This window comes from Eschrichtius robustus, chromosome 5 (genome assembly GCF_028021215.1).
Source record: "Eschrichtius robustus isolate mEscRob2 chromosome 5, mEscRob2.pri, whole genome shotgun sequence".
Taxonomy (NCBI): Eukaryota; Metazoa; Chordata; class Mammalia; order Artiodactyla; family Eschrichtiidae; genus Eschrichtius; species Eschrichtius robustus.
Window position 1 is genome coordinate 54,539,475 of NC_090828.1, and position 19,024 is coordinate 54,558,498.

Genomic DNA, 19,024 nt, shown 5'->3' on the forward strand with positions numbered 1-19,024 from the left:
ATTTTGTCTGTGCCAAGTATACGCACCATGCATGCTAGCATAGGTTGGCAGACCCTCAAATTAAGATCACCACTCAAAATACCCCCATATGGGGAAATAGTAACCCGTAGTTTTTACTGTGGCTTGATGAACCTTATTTGCTTAGATGTGAGAAACTTTTTCTTCCCCCCAAGGAAGAATACAAAATAAAGAACAATTTATCTTTGTTTACATACCTTGGGTCATGCTGTTACCTAGCTGGTTTCATTGGTATGCTATTTTAGTATAACAATACTAAATGGAAGGAAAATATCTGCCTTCTGCTTTGAGCAATAAAGTACTTCTTTGTTCTAGAACCAGGAAGCTTTTATACATAATACTTTGTGTGGACAAAAGTTAGTGACTGTCTTTACCCCATGACCAAATTCAGGAAAAAATTCCCAAAGTACTTAGAAAGCATTACACAACTCTATAGATTGTTTTTGTATTCCAAATTCGAGGAAATCATTTTGTTGTATATTTATTCAATCTAGACTAAATTTAACCTTAAAAATTGGGCCTACTCTGTAAATTCCCCAGCATTAGGGAATGAATTGATTGCACTTAAAAGAGTTTACCAAGCATTTTAACTCCTGTGAATAATAATTGGAAGGAGCTGGTGATGGACCTAGAATCTGACAGCAGAATGCAGAACCTGGAAAGAGGTAGAGGTTGCAAAGTTCCATCTACTTGTGTTTTAGTTGATTGATAGGCATGTCTGAAAACTAAATGTCCACTAATTTAAAAACAAAATACTGTATTTTGCCCTTTTTTTTTTTAATGTACTGTATAAAGACTCCTTGAACCTCTCTCTACTCCCTAAAAACAAACGATATTAATAAGGACTTTTCTTTTGAAGAAATAAAATACCAAATTAATCTGATCTGCAGAAAGTTTCTCTGGCATAATTAGTAGTTTCACTTTACTAAAAATACCATTCATCTGTGTAACATCTAACTTCAAAGAGCTCTCATAGCTGTTACAAGCAGCAGGAACAACCTCCTGAAAAAAGGATATTAACTATTAAAAAGTAGCAGAGGGACTTCCCTGGTGGCGCAGTGGTTAAGAATCCGCCTGCCAATGCAGGGAACACAGGTTCGAGCCCTGGTCTGGGAAGATCCCACATGCCGAGGAGCAACTAAGCCCGTGCGCCAAAACTACTGAGCCTGCGCTGTAGAGCCTGCAAGCCACAACTACTGAGCTTGCTTGCCACAACTACTGGAGCACAAGCGCCTGGAGCCAATGGTCGGCAACAAGAGAAGCTACTGCAGTGAGAAGCCCGCGCACCGCAATGAAGAGCGGCCCCCGCTAGCCGCAACTAGAGAAAGCCCACGCGCAGCAACGAAGACCCAACATGGTCAAAATTAAATAAAGTAGCAGAAACTTAAATTTCTAGAATAGTTTTCTTTTATTAAAATGTAACTCATATACTGTAGAATTCACTTTTTTAACATGTACAATTTAGTAGTTTTAGTGTATTCACAAGGTAGTGCAAACCTCATCACTAATTCAAGGAACGTTTTGAACATCCTGAGGGGAAACCCTCGTACCCATTAGCTGCCACTCCCGTTCCCCCTCATCCGCACTTGGCAGCCACCAGTCTACTTTCTGTCTCTTCGGATTTGCCTATTCTGGACATTTCATATAAATGGAATCACACAATATGTGGCCTTTTGTGTCTTCACTGAGCGTAATGTTTCCAAGTTTCATGCATGTTATGCACGTATCAAGATACTTCCTTCTTATGGCTGAATAATATTCCACTGTATAGATATGCCATATTTTGTTTATCAATTCATCAGTTGATGGACATTTCAGTTGTTTCCACTTTTTTGGCTAGTATGAGTAATAATGCTATGACCACTCATTTACAAGTTTTTGTGTGGACATGTGTTTTCGATTTTCTTGGGTATATAATTAGCTGTGGAATTGCTGGGTCACAAGGTAACTGTAACTGTTTGAGGAACTGCCAAACTATTTTCCATAGCTGCTGCATCATTTTACATTCCCACCATCAAAGTATGAGGGTTGCATTTTCTCCAACACATGTCAAAGTTGTCTTTTCGAAGATAGCCATTCTAGTGGGTGTGAGGTGGTATCTTTTGGTTTTCATTTGCATTTCCCTAATGGCTAATGATGTTGAGCATCTTTATGTTCTTATTGGCCATTTATATATCTTATTTGGAAAAATGTCTGTTTAATTTATAGTAGTTTCTTTTTTTTTTTTTTTTTAATGACCTGGCTATTGTAAATAGTGCTACAGTGAACATTGGGGTGCATGTGTCTTTCTGAATTATGGTTTTCTCTGTGTATATGCCCAGTAGTGGGATTGCTGGGTCATATGGTCATTCTATTTTTACCTTTTTAAGGAACCTCCGTACTGTTCTCCATAGTGGCTGTATCAATTTCCATTCCCACCAACAGTGCAAGAGAGTTCCCTTTTCTCCACACCCTCTCCAGCATTTGTTGTTTGTAGATTTTCTGATGCCCATTCTAACTGGTGTGAGATGATACCTCGTGGTGGTTTTGATTTGCATTTCTCTAATAATTAGTGATGTTGAGCAGCTCTTCATGTGCCTCTTGGCCATCTGTATGTCTTCTTTGGAGAAATGTCTATTTAGGTCTTCTGCCCATTTTTGGATTGGGTTGTTTTTTTAATTTTGAGCTGCATAAGCTGTTTATGTATTTTGGAGATTAATCCTTTGTCCATTGATTCATTTGCAAATATTTTCTCCCATTCTGAGGGTTGTCTTTTCATCATGTTTGTAGTTTCCTTTGCTGTGCAAAAGCTTTGAAGTTTCATTAGGTCCCATTTGTTTATTTTGTTTTTATTTCCATTACTCTAAGAGGTGGATCAAAAAAGATCTTGCTTTGATTTATGTCAAAGAGTGTTCTTCCTATGTTTTCCTCTAAGAGTTTTATAGTGTCCGGTCTTACATTTAGGTCTCTAATCCATTTTGAGTTTGTTTCTGTGTACGGTGTTAGGGAGTGTTCTAATTTCATTCTTCTACATGTAGCTGTCCAATTTTCCTAGCACCACTTATTGAAGAGACTGTCTTTTCTCCATTGTATATTCTTGCCTCCTTTGTCATAGATTAGTTGACCATAGGTGCGTGTGTTTATCTCTGGGCTTTCTGTCCTGTTCCATTGATGTATATTTCTGTTTTTGTGCCAGTACCATATTGTCTTGATTACTGTAGCTTTGTAGTAGAGTCTGAAGTCAGGGAGTCTCTTTCCTCCAGCTCCGCTTTTTTCCCTCAAGACTGCTTTGGCTATTCAGGGTCTTTTGTGCCTCCATACAAGTTTTAAGATTTTTCGTTCTAGTTCTGTAAAAAATGCCATTGGTAATTTGGTAGGGATTGCATTGAATCTGTAGATTGCTTTGGGTAGTAGAGTCATTTTCACAATATTGATTCTTCCAATCCAAGAACATGGTATATCTCTCTATCTGTTTGTACCATCTTTAATTTCTTTCATCAGTGTCTTATAGTTTTCTGCATACAGGTCTTCTGTCTCCCTAGGTAGGTTTATTCCTAGGTTATTTTATTCTTTTTGTTGCAGTGATGAATGGGAGTGTTTCCTTAATTTCTCTTTCAGATTTTTCATCATTAGTGTATAGGAATGCAAGAGATTTCTGTGCATTAATTTTGTATCCTGCAACTTTACCAAATTCATTGATTAGCTCTGGAAGTTTTCTGGTGACATCCTTAGGATTCTCTGTGTATAGTATCACATCATCTGCAAACACTGACAGTTTTACTTCTTTTTTTCCAATTTGTATTCCTTTATTTCTTTTTCTTCTCTGATTGCCCTGGTTAGGACTTCCAAAAGTATGTTGAATATTACTGGTGAGAGTGGACATCCTTGTATTGTTCCTGATCTTAGAGGAAATGTTTTCAGTTTTTCACCATTGAGAATGATGTTTGCTGTGGGTGTATCGTATATGGCTTTTATTATGTTGAGGAAAGTTCCCTCTATGCCTACTTTCTGGAGGGTTTTTATCATAAATGGGTGTTGAATTTTGTCAAAAGCGTTTTCTGCATCTATTGCGATGATCATATGGTTTTTATCCTTCAATTTGTTAATATGGTGTATCACATTGATTGATCTGCGTATATTGAAGAATCCTTGCATTCCTTGGGTAAACCCCACTTGATCATGGTGTATGATCCTTTTAATGTGTTGTTGGATTCTGTTTGCTAGTATTTTGTTGAGGATTTTTGCATCTGTGTTCATCAGTGATATTGGCCTGTAGTTTTCTTTCCTTGTGACATCTTTGTCTGGTTTTGGTATCAGGGTGATGATGGCCTCATAGAATGAGTTTGGGAGTGTTCTTTCCTCTGCAAATTTTTGGAAGAGTTTGAGAAGGATGGGTGTTAGCTCTTCTCTAAATGTTTGATAGAATTCACCTGTGAAGCCATCTGGTCCTGGACTTTTGTTTGTTGGAAGATTTTTAATCACAGTTTCAATTTCATTACTTGTGATTGGTCTGTTCATATTTTCTATTTCTTCCTGGTTCTGTCTTGGGAGGTTATACCTTTGTAAGAATTTGTCCATTTCTTCCAGGTTGTCCATTTTATTGGCATAGAGTTGCTTGTAGTAGTCTCTTAGGATGCTTTATATTTCTGTGGTGTCTGTTGTAACTTCTCCTTTTTCATTTCTGATTTTATTGATTTGAGTCCTCTCCCTCTTTTTCTTGATGGGTCTGGCTAAAGGTTTATCAATTTTGTTTATCTTCTCAAAGAACCAGCTTTTAGTTTTATTGATCTTTGCTATTGTTTTCTTTGTTTCTATTTCATTTATTTCTGCTCTGATCTTTATGATTTCTTTCCTTCTGCTAACTTTTGGTTTTGTTTGTTCTTCTTTCTCTAATTCCTTTAGGTGTAAGGTTAGATTGTTTATTTGAGATATTTGTTGTTTCTTAAGGTAGGATTGTATTGCTATAAACTTCCCTCTTAGAACTGCTTTTGCTGCATCCCATAGGTTTTGGGTCGTTGTGTTTTCATTGTCATTTGCTTCTAAGTAGTTTTTGCTTTCCTGTTTGATTTTTTCAGTGATCTCTTGGTTATTTAGTAACGTATTGTTTAGCCTCCATGTGTTTGTGTATTTTACGGTTTTTTTCCTGTAATTGATTTCTAATCTCATAGTGTTGTGGTCACAAAAGATGCTTGATATGATTTCAGTTTTCTTAAATTTACTGAGGCTTGATTTGTGACCCAAGATATGATGTATCCTGGAGAATGTTCCACGTGCACTTGAGAAGAAAGTGTAATCTGCTGTTTCTGGATGGAATGTCCTATAAATATCAATTAAATCTATATGGTCTATTGTGTCATTTAGAGCTTGTGTTTCCTTATTAAGTTTCTGTTTGGATGATCTGTCCATTGGTGTAAGTGAGGTGTTATAGGCCCCCACTATTATTGTGTTACTGTTGATTTCCTCTTTTTTAGCTATTAGCAGTTGCCTTATGTATTGAGGTGCTCCTATGTTGGGTGCATATATATTTATAATTGTTATATCTTCTTCTTGGATTGCTCCCTTGATCATTATGTAGTGTCCTTCCTTGTCTCCTGTAACATTCTTTTTTTTAAAGTCTATTTTATCTGATATGAGTATTGCTACTCCAGCTTTCTTTTGATTTCCATTTGCATGGAATATCTTTTTCCATCCCCTCACTTTCAGTTTGTATGTGTCCCTAGGTCTGAAGTGGGTCTCTTGTAGACAGCATATATATGGGTACTGTTTTTATATGGGTCTCCATTCAGCGAGCCTGTGTCTTTTGGTTGGAGCATTTAATCCATTCACGTTTAAGGTAATTATCGATATGTATGTTCCTATGACCATTTTCTTAATTGTTTTGGGTTTGTGTTTGTAGGTCCTTTTCTTCTCTTGTGTTTCCCTCTTAGAGAAGTTCCTTTAGCATTTGTTGTAGAGCTGCTTTGGTGGTGCTGAGTTCTCTTAGCTTTTGCTTGTCTGTAAAGCTTTTGATTTCTCCATCAAATCTGAATGAGATCCTTGGCAGGTAGAGTAATCTTGGTTGTACGTTCTTCCCTTTCATCACTTTAAGTATATCATGCCACTCCCTTCTGGCTTGTAGAGTTTGTGCTGAGAAATCAGCTGTTAACCTTATGGGAGTTCCCTTGTATGTTATTTGTTGTTTTTCCCTTGCTGCTTTCAGTAATTTTTTTTTTGTCTTTAATTTTTGCCAATTTGATTACTATGTGTCTCGGCATGTTTCTCCTTGGGTTTATCCTATATGGGACTCTCTGCGCTTCCTGGACTTGGGTGGCTATTTCCTTTCCCATGTTAGGGAATTTTTCTACTATAATCTCTTCAAATATTTTCTTGGGTCCTTTCTCTCTCTATTCTCCTTCTGGCACCCCATAATGCGAATGTTGCATTTAATGGTGTCCCAGAGGTCTCTTAGGCTGTCTTCATTTGTTTTCATTCTTTTTTCTTTATTCTGTTCCACAGCAGTGAATTCCACCATTCTGTCTTCCAGGTCACTTATCCGTTCTTCTGCCTCAGTTATTCTGCTATTGATTCCTTCTAGTGTATTTTTCATTTCAGTTATTGTATTGTGCATCTCTGTTTGTTCTTTAGTTCTTCTAGGTCTTTGTTAAACATTTCTTGCATCTTCTGGATCTTTGCCTCCATTCTTTTTTCCAAGGTCCTGGATCATCTCACTATCATTATTCTGAATTCTTTTTCTGGAAGGTTGCCTATCTCCACTTCCTTTAGTTGTTTTTCTGGGGTTTTATCTTGTTCCTTCATCTGGTACATAGCCCTCTGCCTTTTCATCTTGTCTATCTTTCTGTGAATGTGGTTTTTGTTCCACAGGCTGCAGGATTTAGGCTGCAGGATTGTAGTTTTTCTTGCTTCTGCTGTCTGCCCTCTGGTGGATGAGGCTATCTAAGAGGCTTGTGCAAGTTTCCTGATGGGAGGGACTGGTGGTTGTAGAGCTGGGTGTTGCTCTGGCGGGCAGAGCTCAGTAAAACTTTAATCCGCTTGTCTGCTGATAGGTGGGGTTGGGTTCCCTCCAGTTGGTTGTTTGGTCTGAGGTGACCCAACACTGGAGCCTCCCTGGACTCTTTGGTAGGGCTAATGGTGGACTCTGGGAGGGCTCACGCCAAGGAGTACTTCCCAGAACTTCTGCTGCCAGTGTCCTTGTCCTCACGGTGAGCCACACCCCCGCCTCTGCAGGAGACCCTCCAACACTAGCAGATAGGTGTGGTTCAGTCTCCTGTGGGGTAATTGTTCCTTCCCCTGGGTCCCAATGCACACACTAGTTTGTGTGTGCCCTCCAAGAGTGGAGTCTGTTTCCCCCAGTCCTGCAATCAAATCCCACTAGCCTTCAAAGTCTGATTCTCTAGGAATTCCTCCTCCCGTTGCCGGACCCCCAGGTTGGGAAGCCTGACGGGCTCAGAACCTTCACTCCAGTGGGTGGACTTCTGTGGTATAAGTGTTCTCCAGTTTGTGAGTCACCCACCCAGCAGTTATGGGATTTGATTTTGTGATTTTGCCCCTCCTACCATCTCATTTGGCTTCTCCTTTGTCTTTGGATGTGGGGTATCTTTTTTGGTGAGTTCCAGTGTGTTCCTGTTGATGATTGTTCAGCAGTTAGTTGTGATTCCGGTGCTCTCACAAGAGGGAGTGAGAGCACGTCCTTCTACTCTGCCATCTTGAACCAAATTCGTAGTTTGTAAGTTTATGTTTTCACACGTATTTTCTCATTTAGTCTTTGAAATAACACTGTAAAATGTTTATCCCTATTTTAATGCTAGGAAACTAAGGTTCAAAGAGGTTAAATAATTTGCTCATTTTTTAACCTTATGGAGTTAATAAGAGTCAGGGTCTGAATGTAAACTCAGGTCTTCTGACTCTGCTTCCTGCATTCTTGCCACTTTATGAGGCATACAGAAGTTAAACTGTGTTTGCAGATTTGCTTGGCTAATCATTGACAGAGTAGGGGGAAAATAAATGAGACCAAACAACAACAAAAAACAGGTGTTGTGGCCACACTGCCTCATGTTCTCCAGGTTTTGTTATACTTTTTCGAATAAATTCTTTGATTTCTCCTGTCCTAATAAGGTAGATATGATTTCCGTATTTTCTTTGGGGAAACAAACCTAGTAACAGCTTCTTACTGGCATAGCTAATTCTAGAACCCACTGTTCACTGAGTCATCGCACTGTCTATTCCCTTGGAGCTTCCATGTTCTCTATTTTCCCACTAATTTATACCCTTTAACCTTAGAGTAATTGAATAATTTCACAGTTTTCATAAACATTAAGATATTTCTGGGTTACGCAAATTAACTTTTATTTTTGAACAGGGCAGTTTGCCAGATTCACTTTGAAGTGCAGGATTACTAAGGTATATATTTCAGTTTTTATGTGCTACTTACTCTGTATCAGACATAGCAGGTTTGTGAAATTCTCAGTTCCCTAGAGGGTAGGTAGAGGCCACATGTTATTTATTCATCTTTGCATATCCATTGTCTACCATTGTGCTCAGACATGTCATAAGAGGTACTCTAACCTTTGTTGAATGAATGAATACAAATGCATTTTTTAATAGCCAAAAAAAAAAAAATTCAATAAGTATTATCCGGTACGCTTTCTTAGAATAAAGGCAGTACAAATTCTAGATAAAGAAAATATTTCTTATCCCTGGCATATGACCTAAAAAATAATAAATGATAAAAATTAGAACTTGACTTAAAACAACACTGTCTTATGGAAGGAAGTACATGTTCCATCCTGGGTTTAAAAAAATAGGCTCTAAGTACCTGGTGGCTGGCACAAGTGCTTGCTTAGCTCAGTGCCCACATGTAGGATTGTACCCTAAGTGTTTGTTAGATAAATGAATGCCCAATGAGTGAATAAAAGAATTAGTTTTCACTATAACAACTAGAGGAGATACATCAAATGGCTATTAGACCCTACTTTTCATTTGTGTATTTTAATTGTCAAATATGATATATGTTAATCATAAAAATTCAAATAGTACAGGAGTATATAGAGTAAAAGTAAAAAATCTCACTTCACTATTTGTCCCCTTCCCTTCCTTCACCCCAAAGACCAATTCTGTCCCAGGTAACCTTGTTTACAGTTTGGGGTTTATATTTCCAAACCTGTATCTTTGCATTTATGTGTATATATGTACAAATACACACTGAATACACCTGTATGCCATACTTAGTACATACATGTGTATTCAGTGGTTTTTCTTATATAAAAGAGATCATACTACACATAATTCTTTGTTTTTCACTTAAATTAAGATATTTGCCTCTATAATCACAAAGGATAAACATAATATTTATGTCTCACTTTTAGTTTACTATTCTTGAGTGGTTTGGTGTCAAGATTAAGCTAGCCTCTAAGAATGAATTGGGAAACTCTCCTTTTTTCCTCTGTGCTCTGGAATAGTTGAAACTGCCCTGTAAACATTTATTGGCAATCACCTGACAACCTTGCAGGGAAGGAAGAGATCTGGGACAACCTTTCTGAATTTTCCTGTTTTTATTGCTTTATCAAGGTTTGGCCCTTATTTTCTGTTACATTTTTGGTAAACAAGTCCTTCCCCCACACACGTCCCTTCCCCCAGCTCTGATGAGTAAATTGACAAACGCAAATGATTAAATGAATCGATGGATGCAGGAGTATATACGCTTTTCTCTTAGAGAGATCTGAGGTAGAGTCCTGCTCTTACTAATTGTATAACCTAAGCAAGTTACTTACCTTTTTCAAACTTCTGTTTCCTTATCTGTAAAATGGTAATAATCTCTACATCACAGAAAACTTGAAAGTATTAAAGGAGATGTGAGCTAATATATGAAAAACCTCTGTTGTTGCATCTAATAAGAATGAAAAAATTTATAACACTAATCTGTAATATGCTATACAAATGTAAATTTGTCACTGAGCTTACTGTAAATTGTTTTAGCCTAACAAGAACAAATTTAAGGAGAAAGGATGGTGACGCCAGGGACACTTTCCACTAATAAATTGGAAGGATCTATAAAAATTTCCAGACCATTTAGAATTTAATTTTGGTAGACAGTTATTTTTAAATACTTGTATGCTTTTGAGGCAGGATAGTAGGGGAAAGTAGTAAACAGACCTGGATTAATTTTGCATTATCACTTATTAGCCTTGTGACTTTGGATAAATTAATTTCTCTCAGTAAAATGGGATAAATACACCTACTTTGTAGGTAGTCATGAGGAAAGAGGTTAATATAGTGCTTGGCATCTAATAGGTGTACAAATTGTTAGGTTTTTTTTTCTTTTCATGTAATGAGTGCCCAACAGTGATGAACATGAGGTATTGGGTTCTGTTATTTTAAGGCTGTGTGATGTAGTGGCAAGAGTCCTTAAGTTACAGTTTTAGCATAAGTATTACACTGACTAGGCATTGACCTTGGACCAGTCACCTGCTAAGCTTCTGTTTCCTTACCTATAAGAAAAGAGCAAGAGAACTGACACTTATTGAGGATCTATTTTACATGCAATTTACTAGGCAGTTTACAAATCTTACCTCATTTTATCCTCTCAATAATCTTATCAGATAGAGATGATTGTCATTTCTCAGTTTTATGGGTGAAGAAACAAAGGCACAGGAATTAACTTTGAGGTCCATTTGGTGGACCCCGCAGTCCTGTCCATGTTCTTTCACTCATTACAGCTATCCCCTCCCGGGACGGTAGGGTGTTCTCCTGCATGCGGGGAATACCAAATGACGAGCATTCTGCAAACTGAAATACTAAGTGTATTAAAAAAGCTAATCCAATGTAGGATGAGACTGTTTATTTATTAATGATTTCCATTAATAAAATACAGAGATTGTTAATGTGTCCTAATGCCTCTGCTTAAGAGTAGTAATTTAAGTTTTTTAATACTTGTGTTGCTCATAATCGCTTTACCTAAATAATTTATTAAGCTTCATTCATTTCCAGTTTGACCAGGTAAAGAAGAGAGGGTAGAGAGTGGTTGTAAAGGGAAAGATAAGCTTTACACCAGTGTTTGATAGTGGTGTGTGTGTGTATTTATGAATGGACGTATGTATGGAAGAGCTGGGAAGTATAGTTCTCTGGCAGTTTGGCCTTTACAGAAACTACAGTTTCTTGGAAAGAAGTAGAGAATATCTGCATTATAATTCATTGTCTGCTACAGGACTTGCAGAGTCATTTAAAAACTGAAACTGCCTTTGTCAGCTGGTTTGTAAAGAGCTATTGCTTATATTCTTGAAAGATAGTAATATTGTCTTTCATTTTATAGGGGTTGCCATTTTATTTGATCAGATTTAGTGATACTGATTTGGCATTTCTGCAAGCATTGTGCCAGGGATATGCAAAACAAAAAATGCTGTTGAGACATCATAAATTAAATTGCGATTCAGTAATAGTATAGAAGGTTTAGAGATTATACCTTGAGGCTTCAGTATCATTTTTATCCTATTTAGTAGGAGTGGGAATTCCTATGTTTAGATTAGAGAATTTTTTCAGAATAGGCTTGAATTGCTCTCAGTAAATTCTCACTGATACTGAATGCTTGCTGTTTTGCAGGATACAGAACACTGTGAGTTTTATAAGAGTTACACAACATGGTTCTAGTCTTCAAAGAGTTTGTATTTAGTTAGGGAGGCAATGAAGGAGGAGACCAAGTGAAGGGACACAGAGAGTTCTTAAAGCTTGTGTCCGCTCCTTGTAAAATTAGTTTTGCTGCATTGGGCTTTGGTGAGACACTGTAGGTTCTCCTGATGGATACTATCAGAAACATCTCAACTCTTCGAAAACTGGTAGTTGTGTATCTTGTATGTCTTGCTCTTTCTATAGTGTTCTCTTTGCTTTGTAAAAATTACTGTTTGGCCTAAGTACCAAGAATAGTTCCTCTTCCGAGTACTTTTCTGTTTATCTCCTGGGCTGTGGACTGGGTTTTTCTTTTTGTGATGGCTGTTAGAAAGCCAGAGCCAGATTTGTGGCCTACCCCAAAGTAAGCCTATAGGTTTTATGCTGTACATTTTTTCAGCTTTTTTCGTGGCATCATTTTTGGTGTTTTCTTTATTCTTCTGCTAATATTTTAAATCTATTAACTTTTTGTAGTTCATGTATTCTTGTCTCATTAATCCTTTTCAGAACGAAATAGGGGTATATGTAAATGAATGTCTATGAAATTCATGAAGGAACATATCAAGGCAAACAGATCAATATAGTAGAGAGTAGTATGGCGAATAGGTTTTATTTCATGGGCCAGCTTTGGTTGATAATGATGGCTGCACGGAGGACTGCGTTAAGAAGTAGTTGGAGGCAGTGTGTAGGTTTAGTGGGAAAGGCTCCTGTGATCATTGAGCAGTGTTGTTGTCATGGATGTAGGAGTAGTGATGGCATGAGTGTCTGTATTTGCCATCTGTGTTACAGACAGACTCTACAGGATGCTGAATAGCTCAATAGGTGGGTGGCTTTTAATTTAAGAGCTAGGTTTTGCTGGGAGGGATAAGGAATTGGGAAACAAGCTGATTTGTTGGGGTTGGGAGTCAGATTGGTTTGGCTAGAATAAAATGTTCGCACTGCATAAGGAGAAATGAGGTTGGTGGGAAAAGTGAGGAAGGGGGTGTGGGTAACTGGTAGGTGGAGGAGATTAGATTTTTTAATCTCCTAAAATTCTAATTATTCCCCTATGTTATTTCCAGGGCTTTGCCCGAGTTCAGGTCCTTGTCATACTTTTAATTTTAAAAGTTAATTGAGTAGGTAATATACTCATATGTTTTAAAATTTAAAAAGTGCAAGAGGACACAATCAAAAGTTTTATTTCTGTTCCTCAGCTACAGAGTTCTCTCTACGAAGTCAACCAGTGTTATCAGATTCTTAACGTATCCTTCCAGAAATATTTTTTGTATATGTATGTGCTTTCCCAACCATTTTACACAAATGATATTTCTGTACCTATGCACATACTGCTTCTTCCATACTATATACACTTTATTCTTTTTTTTTTTTTTAATTAATTTATTTATTTTTGGCTGCGTTGGGTCTTTGTTGCTTTGTGCGGGCTTTCTCTAGTTGCAGCGAGCAGGGGCTACTCTTCGTTGCGGTGTGCGGGCTTCTCATTGCGGTGGCTTCTCTTGTTGCGGAGCATGGGCACTAGGTGTGCGGGCTTCAGTAGTTGTGGCTCGTGGGCTGTAGAGTGTAGGCTTAGTAGCTGTGGCGCCCAGGCTTAGTTGCTCCGTGGCATGTGGAATCTTCCTGGACCAGGGCTCGAACCCGTGTCCCCTGCATTGGCGGGTGGATTTTTAACCACTGTGCCACCAGGGAAGTCCTTTATTCTTTACCTTATGTCTTTCACTTTACCTTACGTCTTTCACTTCTTGGAGATTCTTTTCATATCAGTGCACAAAGAGCTTTCTTCTTTTTTTTTTTTTAAATAAACTTTTTGCTTTGGAATAAATTTTTTTTTTTAATAAATTTATTTATTTATTTATTTTTGGCTGTGTTGGGTCTTCGTTGTTGCAGGTGGGCTTTCTCCAGTTGCGGCGAGCGGGGGCTACTCTTTGTTGCAGTGTGCGGGCTTCTCATTGCGGTGGCTTCTTTTGTTGCAGAGCACGGGCTCTAGGTGCACGGGCTCTAGGTGCACAGGCCTCAGTAGTTGTGGCACACGGGCTCAGTAGTTGTGGCGCACAGGCCTAGTTGCTCCGCGGCATGTGGGATCTTCCTGGACCGGGACTTGAACCCATGTGCCCTGCACTGGTAGGGGGATTCTTAAACACTGCACCACCAGGGAAGCCCCAATAATTTTAGATTTACAGAAAAGTTGCAAATAGTTTCCATATACACCTCACCCAGTTTCATTTCCCTTTATTTAATATTATCATCTTATTGTGGTACGTTTGTCAAAACTAAGAAATCAACATTGGTACGTTAGTGTTAACTAAACTCCAGAGTTTGTTTGGATAACACCAGTTTTTCCATTAATGTTCTTTTTCTGTTCCATGATCCCATCCAACATTCCGTAATTACATTTAGTTGTCATTTCTCCTTAGTCTCCTTTGACAGTTTCTCAAGGTTTTTAATGACCTTGACAGTTTTCAGGAGTACCAGTCTATAGACTGTCTCTCAACTTGGGTTTGTCTGATGTTTTCCTCATGATTAGAATGGGGCTATGGATTTTTGGAAATACTGCACAAAGTTGAGTTGTCTTCCTCAATGTCTCAGCAAGGGAGTACTACCTGATATTTACAAGACATCACTGGTGATGTTTAACTTAAATCTCTTGGTTAAGGTGGTGTTTGCCAGGTTTCTCCACTGTAAAATTGCTGTTTTACAGCAGTGTAAAATTGCTGTTTTACAGCAGTGTAAGTTTTACAGTGTGAGTCACTAAGTTTAACCTACCCTCAAAGTGGGAGGGGCAATTTAAGGAGCTTTCTTTTTAAAAATGTAATGTTCCTTTAGACGGATGTATCATATATTTTAGTCAATTATTTTCCTATTGATATATATTTAGATGATTTAGTATATTATAATAGTTAAGATAGTAGGCTCTGGAGCTACTCAGATCTTGGCTCACACTAGCTATGTGGTCTTGGGCTAATTTTATTTGGCCTCTTAGTTTCTCCATCTGTACAAGATGGATGTTAATAACACCTGCCTCATGGGATTGTTCAGAAGATTAAATGAGCATATGTGTGAAGTGCTTAGAACAGTGTTTGGCACTATACTAAGTGCTAGATAAGTGTTTGCTATTATCATTATTAATTTTTTTGTCCTTAAAATAATACTGCAATGAATAACTTGTTATTTCAACACAATGGTGGGACAGGCAAGTATAGTATAAGATAAATTCCTACAAATGGGTACTTGCATTTGTAATTTTGATAGATATTGCCAAATTTCCCTCCATAGAGGTTGAACCATTTTGTATATCCACCAGGGATATATGAGAACATCTGTGTTTCTGTGTCCCTTTTACCAAATTATTTGATCTTTGCCAATCCATTGATGCATATCTCATATTTTGAATTCATTTGACCATCTTTTCATTGAGCCATTTAAGAGTTTAGATTTTGATGCTGCTGGTTGTGAAACAACTTGTGCTTCATAGGCTGGGAAGTGAAAAAAAAATTGTTGTTTGGGGAAAATAATTAGAGTAACTAGAAAAGGCATAGTTTGGACCTGGGAGAGACTAGAAGAAGTACGGCTCTTGCAAGGTGGACAATCTATAAAGTGGGACACCCAGTTGCTGGCCTCTCTTCCAGTGTGGCAGCATGGTGTCTTGTTAATTGTTTTAGAAGGAATCTCCATCTTACATTTGCAGCCAGCAATGAGCGAAGCCGCAGGGGTGGAGGTTGGAAGAAAAGGCTGCAGTTGCATTAAAATAAAACTGAAAGTTAATCTGACACATCGTTTATGAGATGCATGTTTATTATGTTGTGTAATGATTAGGCAGAAATTAAAAGCAGGTCACAACATGCCATTGTAATTAACTTTAACATCCAGTTGTAGAAGTGTTTCTTCCTCCATCCATTCCCCAGTATGTACAGTCATTGCCAGCTGGTAGTTTTTTCTGATATCATGTATTGTGCACAGTAGTTGTTATCATTAAAGTACCCCCCCATCCCCCACAACTACACTGTAAAAAACAAAAGTGTTAAATCTTACTTTACATTAGCTGCAAGTGGGTGGTAGTGGGGTGATGGTCCTTTGCTCTTTTTCTTAGTTTGAGTTTCATGTTTGGGAGTCCATGAGCCCAGCCTACCCACCCAGACATTCATAGTTTCTTTACCTCTCACACACTGGAGGCTGCAAGAACCCTGGGGCATGAGAACAGATTGCTAGGAGTTGAGGGGCAGGAGAAAATGACCACCATTCTGAGAAAATGACCACCATTCCGAAAGAAGGAAAGGGATATCAAACCAGAAGGGAGTAGTAGACACCCTGAAAATGGAATCTGAATCCTAGGAATTTGAGATTCTTGGCTTCTGAATAATTAAGGTTAATAGAGTGAACAGGGCAAAGGAGAGCTCTAAAAGTGACCTATTAACTCTTTTGACCCAGTCCCCCCAGGCGTGGTATCAGTACTAAGGCAGTTTTCGTACTGGACTCAGCAAAATAAAAACAAACAAAGCCCTTAGGCTTTCAGTCAATCCAGGTCAACCAAAAGGTGAACATTTCTCCTGGCTGCCTTAAACTACAAATAAGTCTGTTGAAAGACTGAGTTCAGCCCTTGCTGAAGTCCTTTACTGTTTTGGAGAAACTGGAAGATAATGGCCTCCTGAAAGCAGAAGGTATGAAGGATGCACTGGGAGTGGTAGAGAATTTAGAAGGCAGGAGAAAGGGACGCGTAGAGGCAGCTGAGAAAACAAACATGGATTTTTACAAGTTTCACCAGTCTTGGATTATCTTTATTCACAGACAATTAAAAGCTCTATTACAAATATTTCCTCCCTGTAGGGCAGGCAGCTAACCAGACATGCATCTTGAGTTGTGGTGAGATGGAAGCTATTACTATTACTTTGAATTTAGGATTTGTATCTAATTTACTTCCAAAATACCTAAGAACTCCAAGATCAGGATGGGGAGTGATGTTTTAGGGCATCTGAATTAAACAGATGACAACACTCGGACTACAGTTTAATTCTATCTTAAACATACAATTTTTGTTAAAATGCCATTTGAGGTAACCTGCTTTTGTACATTGTGACGATATTTAAACCTATCAGTTACTTATACCTTAGTGTGAATCATGTAAGCAGATAATTATTGCTTTTCTCATTAATTCTTGAATGAGATCAGATACTAAGGAAATAAGAATGTTGGTAGAAGAGGAGAGGTAATTTTATAATATACATCTTTTGTGCAGGATCGTGCTAGACACTGTGCTTGTTAACTTTGGGTGACATTTAAGAATTGAGTGCAGCCTGGCGAAGTAAAGCACAGCGTTGGAGCCGGGATAAGTCTGGATTAGCACAGAGCCTTGCCCTCCTTAATCATTCCACATGTGGTAACTAATATCTTCCCATCCACCCGTTTGATCGTTGTTATCTAATTTATTTTGGAGCACATCATTCAAATATTAGAAAGTGGGAAAAGGTTTCAGTGAAGTTTTCCACCCATCTGTAGCAAGACATAAAGAGTACCCTTTTGTAGCCACACCTGCTTCCTTCCCACCTACCCCCTTTCTCCTTAATGCCTGGCAACCATTAATCCATTCTCCATTTCTATAATTTTATCATTTCAAAAGTGCTATATAAATGGAATCTACAGTATATAACCTTTTGGGATTGATTTTTTCATTCAGCATAATTCTCTGGATATTCATTTAAGTTATTCCATATTTAAGTAGTTTGTTCCTTTTTAACTGCTGAGTAGTAGTCCATAGTATGGATGTACCACAGTTTATTTACACATTCATCCATTGAAGGACTTCTAGGTTGTTTCTAGTTATTGGCTGTCATGACTAAAGCTGCTGTAAACATTTGTCTGTAGGTTTTTTTGTGAACATGAGTCTTCATTTTTCTGGGGAAAATGATCAGGAGTGTAACTGCTGGGTCGTATGATAGTTCCTTGTTTACTTTTTAAAAGAAATTGCCAAAATGTTTTCCAGAGCGGCAGTACTCTTTTACATTAGTGCATGTGTATTATGGGCTGAATATTGTTCCCCCCCCAATTCATATGTTGAAACCCTAACTCCCCAAACATGTCACAGTGTGACTGTATTTGGAGATAGGGCCTTTAAAGAGGTGATTAAGAGGGCTTTGCCGTGGGTCGTAATCCAGTTTGACTGATGTCCTTATAAGAAAGAAATTTGGACACACATCCTTGAGGGATATGCACACTCAAGAGGAAAGACCATGTGAGAATGCAGTGAGAAGTCAGCCATCTGCAAACCAAGGAAAGTGGTCTCAAAAGAAACCAAACAAGCTGACACCTTGATTTTGGACTTCTAGCTTCCAGAACTGTGAGAAAACAAATTTCTGTTCCTTAAGCCACCCGGTCTGTGGTATTTTATTATGGCAGCCCTAGCAGACTAATGCAGTGAATAATCTAGTTTTTTTGCATCCTTGTCAGCATTTGCTTTTTGACTTTCAATTTTAGCCATTCTGACAGGTACGTAGTGATGTTTCACTGTGGTTTTAATTTGTATTTACCTGGTGGCTTACAATATTCAGCATCTTTACATGTGCCTGTTTGTCATCTGTAGGTCAAATGTCTATTTGGTGAAATGTCTATTCATGTTTTTTGCTCATTTTCTGTTTGGATTGTTTGTTGTTTTTGTTGTTTTAGTGTTGAATTTCAAGCATTCTTTCATATATTTTAGATGCTAGTTCTTTGTCAGATAGGTGGTTTGCAAATATTTTTTCCCATTCTGTAGTTTCTTTTCATTCTCTTAACATGGTCTTTCACAGAGCAAAAGTTCTTAATTTTGATGACTTAATTTTTCAGTTTTTCCTTTTATGGATTGTGCTTTTGGTATCAAGTCTAGCCTAGCTCTAGATCCTGAAAATTGACTCCTAAAGTTTTAGAAAACTTTTTTTAAATAAAAGTTTTACAGTTTTCTATTTACATTTAAGTCCATGACCCATTTTGAGTTAATCTTTGTATAAGGTGTGATCAAGGTTTATTATTTTTGTCTATGCATATCCAATTGCTCCAGCGCCATTTGTCTTTCTTCATCGAATTGTTTTTGAACCTTTGTCAAAAAACAGTTGGGCATACTTGTGTTGTATATCGAAGTTCTCTGTTCTGTTCCATTGAGCTGTGTGTTTATCCCTCTGCCAGTGTCACAGTCTTGATTGCTATAGGTAGATAATAAATCTTGAAATCTGGTAAGACTGATTCCTCCTGTTTTATTCTTTCTGAAAATTATTTTAGCTATTCTAGTTCCTTTGCCTTTCTATATAAATTTTAGAATAATCTTCTCTACATCTACAAAGAATCTTGATGGGAGGGATTTTGTTAGAAATTGCATGAAACTCAGTATCAATTTGGGGAGAATTGATGTCTTGAG

General features: G+C 37.9%; 1 protein-coding gene across 5 annotated transcripts in view; it reads left to right on the plus strand.

Annotated features, from left to right (window-relative positions):
- Positions 1-19,024, plus strand: part of SESTD1 (SEC14 and spectrin domain containing 1) — a 136,839-nt gene that overhangs the window by 1,196 nt on the left and 116,619 nt on the right. The window contains exon 1 of one of the 5 annotated variants that reach the window (XM_068544842.1): positions 16,172-16,301. The exons of the other annotated variants lie outside the window; for them this stretch is intronic. The gene's annotated coding sequence lies outside the window, so the exon portion shown is untranslated. Of the gene's footprint in view, positions 1-16,171; positions 16,302-19,024 lie in introns of those variants that run through there. 5 annotated transcript variants of the gene reach the window in all.